Source organism: Polypterus senegalus, chromosome 1 (assembly GCF_016835505.1).
Source record: "Polypterus senegalus isolate Bchr_013 chromosome 1, ASM1683550v1, whole genome shotgun sequence".
Classification (NCBI taxonomy): Eukaryota; Metazoa; Chordata; class Cladistia; order Polypteriformes; family Polypteridae; genus Polypterus; species Polypterus senegalus.
In genome coordinates, this window is record NC_053154.1 from 225,469,407 (window position 1) to 225,475,406 (window position 6,000).

Below are 6,000 nucleotides of genomic sequence, written 5' to 3' on the forward strand. Positions count from 1 at the left end.
TCTACCATTATCTCTACAGCATGGGAGCATGTGTTCAAAGTAGATGAGCTGTGAATGTAAGCTCAAAAGTGTATCAGCATGTGTCCAGGCCAAATGTGCTGTGTCTGGGCAGATGTGCAGTGTGTCTGAAAGGAAATTCTACTAGAGACATGTTTTGTAAAATGATCTTTTGAAACAAAATTGAATATAATATGCCACTTTACTGCTGCCAAAGCACACTTTATATTTTATCTGGCACTCCTTATTGCAGATCCCAAAAAGTACCCACGACACTGGAGAGCACTAACACTGAATATACTGTATATCATATACAGTATATCTTATGACAATGCCTTACTGTAAATTTTCCCTTCTTCACAGAGCCTCTACAAGCGTCACTGGACCAACAGGATCCAACAGACAGGTACACTGAAGCTAAGGCTACACCATTTGTGTCTGGCTGACAGGGCCCTACAGTCTTGGACCATTAAGAACACAAAAAATATGTGACTTCTGCCGACTGCCGATTTAAAATTATTTTTGCAGGAAAATAATTTATAGCATAAAGATAAAGCTTTAGGTAATCACTTATTTTTTTCTTCTAGTTTTTTACTCTTATTGTTAACTGTATTGTGTACTATTATTGTGTCATCTATTATTATTGCAGTATTTTACAAACAGGTATTTGTTAGCTGTGGCATGTTGATGAAAGTGACATGGGTCTTTCCACATGGAGTCTGTCTGCATGCTGTCCTTATCTGCATGTGTTTACACATGGTACGCATGTTCTCCATGCCTCTGTGTTTAACTATGGGTATACATGTTCTTAGTGCCTGTGTGTGCTTTACTATGGGTATGCATGTTCTCCATGTCTGCATATGTTTTCCTTTGGGAATGCCGGCTTTCCTCATGCATCACAACAACATGCAGGTTACGTTAACTGATGACTCCAAATTGGGTGTGTGCATGTGTTGGCCCTGCGATGGACTAACATCCTGTCCAGGTCTTGTTCTTCCTTCAAACCTGATGCTTCTGGCATAAACCTAACGTCCTCACAACCCTTAAATAACTTGGAAATTGTTATGTTATGTATTTAATTTATCAAGCCACTTTTGCCAATCTTTGACAAGTCCAAATGTTAAATGACAATAAGAATCTTGTGAAAAAGCTTCCTTAACTCATCAGCTTAAAATTCTTCAAAATATTGATTCCCCTCTGCCATTCCCTTTTGCAAAGCAGTACTGAATGTGGATATAAAAGCATCAATGCATAACAAATAATAAATACAAATTAAAAAGTGTTGCATGATGCTACTCTGCATCCTTTAAAGGTAAACAAATGTAATCAAATGCTTCAGAAGTACTTTGTTGTTTTATACATAAATTCACTTAAAATGCTGGAGTGTGGCCAGAAGGGGCCTGCTGAAGATAACAGTCAGTGCAGTGGACCAAATTGAAGCCTTGTTATTATTAAGAATTACATGGAGAATGTATGGATATCACACATAGGCTCAGAGAGTTCACTCAAATTGCAATATCAAATTAAATGCACTCCTTTTAAAATAGCAATAAATAAAAAATATATGGACTATATAAAATGAAAGGACTATCATGTGTCTAAAAAGGGCTCTTTGACAATAAACGTTTTGTGTGGAATATCATGCACTTTAAATGCTAAAGCAGAACACAGTATCACTTTGAATCAAAGCAGAACAGACAGTATGAACACTTAAACCAATCAGCATACTTGGAATAACAAAAAGAACAAAATTGTTGACCGTGAATAGAGCCCATTGTATTATTATGAAATTCAAATTCCAAACAGTAAACAAAATACGTATATGGCAAGGACTGAGCTCTATATATAAAGGAAGACACTTTCCTGGCAATATGGTTAGAATGTCTAACTATAAGTACCAATCACTCGGAAGTAGCCAGACAAATGCACCTAAAACAGAGCAAAGCCTTAGGATGATCCATTTAATGGAGACTCAAAAGAGCAGCTGCTCAATACCAATCAGTCTCAACTGAACAATGAAACTTAGTTATTTAAATCCAGAAAAATTAGCACAACTCACCCAACACCAACTTCATCACCACTATCGCAGCTTTCCCCCCAGTGGGTCATTATCTATTTGTCTCTACATTTTTTTTAGCTCCATCACAGATTTTTTTCAACAAATTTTACCTCTAATTTTATATTAATCATATGGACAGATTATTGAGATATAAGGTAAACTCCCTGAAGCAATTCCTTTTTATGCAAGAGAAAGAAAAATGCAGTAACTTTCCTAACATTAAATGCAAGTGAAAGCTTAAAACCCATCTTCATTTCCAAGAACAGATGTAGTGCTAAATCTACAAAAGTGTCTTGTGTTATAACAGACAAAGGCTCATCAGACGTTTACTGGAAGACTGACTTTGACCACATAAATGAGGATACCCCCTACTATTCAAACTAACTGAAGCACAGAATGCTGCACTGCACAAGCAATGCAGCTTTGTCAAAACAGCAGTATTAGTATTATTAGCGTCAATACTCCCGTTGCGGAAGTGATGCTCCTGTTAAAACTGTTAACAATGATTTTACTGCGATCAAGGCAACCTTCTAGGTCTGCTAGTGAATGTAAGAGTTCCATTAAATATTTCCTTTTGAATAATACTTGTAAGAATTTATATGGAGAACTGAAAAGAGTAATATAAAATATTTCACACTCAAACTCCTGAGAATAAAACGTGTATCTCATTGTTCGCTTGAATTACTAAAGTCTATTTAAACGAGCAAGCGTGTCTAAAGAGACCTTATTTAAAATATACAGTGCACACATTCGTCAGAACAGCTGGCAGTTGATTTTTTTTCAACAAATATCAAATATAACTTAAAGCTGAAACTCTGTGCCCCTCGTAACTGAATTCCACTCTCCATTAACTCCCGATTTCGCGTGGTTAATTTAAGATACGGCATACAAACTTTAATTAAAGACGAGAAGATCGAACTAAATGCAACAAATAGGCAAATGTACATCTTATGGGGCACTTTAAAAACTTGTGTCATGAAGGGTTACAGCTTCTCAGGGTGGTGCACCAGCGTTAAACGCTATGTATGAATAAACATTTTCCTAGAGTTCCTATGTTGAATAATAGGTTCAGACAATATTAATATTGCTACTTCTACGGTGACTTAGAGATACTAATGACATGGTACTGTTAAGTCATATGTATTGGAATGTATGCTCGTACTAATGTATTTATTTAGTAGGCTCCTTTATTATAGTAAGCGGAGAGACAATTTTGACTTAAACCATACTCTTTTTAGCAAGTATTTGTATCTTATTTTCTTCTTATCAGCACTGCTAATGATCCATTACAACATAAAAATAAATATTTACGTAGGAACCATTTTACTTAATCGGGCACTGAAAGTTTATGATCGTCCGAGAATAGACCTGCATGACGACTTTCGCGTCGTGCAGAAATCTTTTCTTTTATCACAAAGTTCGTTTTCAACGCGTTAAGGTTAACTATGAAATTACACAGTGCTCCTCAAAATAAATATTCTAAAGTGAAAACTGTGAGAATCCTTAACTTTGTTGTCTTCATCCTGTCTGCACCTTAGTACGCATGAGCGTAAAATAACTAAAAATGAAACTTGCTCCCTTACGACTCCGACTCAGACATTATTGCTTTAGATACTACTGTGATATAAGTGAAACGTAATCTAAATATCCAATTCATAAAACGTTTCAAAAGGGATACATTTAGGGTTCCATACCTTTTTCGAAACTGACAAAACCGCTAGTTAGTTTCCAACATAAAATGAGGGCGAACAGGTTCAAGTTGCTACTGTCCCTTTCCAACGTCAGTCACTGGCACCGTCATCCTCCTTATTCCAGTTAAGTAGCAGGCTTACAGGATTGTGCAATGCTGTTTGATGGCTACTTAGTCATTTTTCTATTTAACTGTCAAATGCTGATTCGCGAGAGCCCAAGTTTGTATAGCGGAGCCACTACAGGGTATCAGTGAGTGGAAGTGCTGGCTGCGCTGTCACGCTGCATGTGCTTCTGGCGATCTCTGCACTTCCCTTAGTCTCTCTCTCTCTCTCTCTCGCTCGCTCTCTCTCGCTCTCTGTCTCTCTCTCTCTCTTATTTTCTCGCTCTCTCACTCTCTGCCAATCGGACTCCCTTGCTGTGTTTTAGTTCAGTATTCTCCTTTTATTTCTTTTAGGGCTCGGATCACTTAAATGTAATTATATTTTTTACTTATATGCTACACATCTGTCTGATTCTATCAACATTAATTTGTCCACTTTTGTCACGAGGATTAAGTAAAAACAAGTAAGATCAGGCAATTCTGCTGAAGTGCAAATTACTTTACACTGTTTTTAAATATTGTCTTTAACACACTACAACCGTGGCAGAAAAAGTGTGGAAAAACTTAAAAAAAATACATTTATACTGGATTTTATCGTAACAGAATTTTATCTCTTACAGTTATTTAAATTGTAAACTAAACATAACCGTTTAAATTACTAGTATAGAGCACTAAATACTACACAGTTCCATAATCAAAGTTTTTTCTTTGTTTGCATTACCATCCAAGCAGTTTTCAATTAAAAGTCTTTCTTTCCCTTCATTGTGTTGGTTGGGACCCTACCATATCTCTGCAGTAGTGTTGATCATCAAAATTCGTCAATGCATTTTTTGCAGCAAATATGTTAAGTTCACCAGTGGCTGGTGGATATTTTCCTGGAAATTCATTTTGAAGCTAGCTTATACAGACTTTTTTATTTGCACCCCACGATGCCTTGCATGGCCAGTGTAAAAACACCAAGCTATAGTAGCCAATGTTAGATGGGACAGCCCTCTTCAGTATATGAAACCAATTCTAAAAGTGGGCTGAAAATTAGCAAAAAAAAACTTGCAAATACAGTCAGGCAGTCATTGTCCAACCCGCAAAACCTAAAAAAGGGTCACGGGGTCTGCTGGAGCCAATCCCAGCCACCACAGGGTGCGAGGTAGGAACAAACCCCTGGTAGGGCGCCAGCTCACTGCAGGACACACACACACACCAAGCAAATACTAGGGACAATTTAGGATCACCAATGCACCAAATCTGCATGTCTTTGGACTGTGGGAGGAAACAGGAGGTTCCGGAGAAAACCCACACAGACATGGAGAGAACATGCAAACTCCATGCAGGGAGGGCCCAGGAAGCGAACCCAGGTCTTGGTACTGCGAAGCAGCAGTGCTACCACTGTTCCACCGTGCCGCCCTTGCGAATACATACAAACACAAAATGCACACACACAAGGAAAATGGAAATGTGTTGATGTATTTGTGTCTTAAAGGTAAAGTCTTTTTATACAGACTTGTATGCAGCATGATTGTAATACGTAGGTCTGACCCTTCAATAGTATTACCAAGAGCTCTGTGCAGTTGCTGCAAACAGGAAGAAGTTAAGAATCCCCATGCTTTACTGTTGGTTTATTTGGTAGCAGTGGCAGTTAACGAGCAAAAACATCAGGGAAAAAAATCAAACTGTACTTTTGGGTTTGGGAGAGATGAGTACTTGCTGTTGAAAGCCTTAGCAAATTCATGCTTCCTGTTTGCAAGAAATTTTACCGTTCTATTTGATTCTATTAATGTTATCACAAGGGTGCATGGTGGCGCAGTGGGTAGTTAGCACTGCTGTCTCACAGCTCAGGTCACATTTTTGCCCATAATATTGGTCCAGTATAGTCACCAGACATTTCCTTACCCATCAAAAACACTTAAACTGTTATTGCACCTTTATAATCTACTCTAAACTAGTATAGTTTCTCCTTCCCTATTGACTTCAGGGAACTTTGCAGAGTTCAATGAAGTTTCCAAACATTTTCGAAATATTTTCCAAACTCAAGGCAAAGTGAATTCTATAGTATATGCCAGAAGTAAGGTGCTAATCCTGAATGAGTTGTTACTATGTGACAGTCACATCATCATTCACACTGGGCTTATTCAGAGTCATCATTTAACCTTATTAT

General features: G+C 37.6%; 1 protein-coding gene across 3 annotated transcripts in view; it reads right to left on the bottom strand.

Annotated features, from left to right (window-relative positions):
* Positions 1–4,036, bottom strand: part of chst15 (carbohydrate (N-acetylgalactosamine 4-sulfate 6-O) sulfotransferase 15) — a 290,859-nt gene extending 286,823 nt beyond the window's left edge. For all 3 annotated transcript variants that reach the window (XM_039769563.1, XM_039769553.1, XM_039769544.1), the window contains exon 1: positions 3,751–4,036. The gene's annotated coding sequence lies outside the window, so the exon portion shown is untranslated. The remainder of the gene's footprint in view (positions 1–3,750) is intronic.
* Between the last annotated feature and the right edge of the window lie 1,964 nt (positions 4,037–6,000).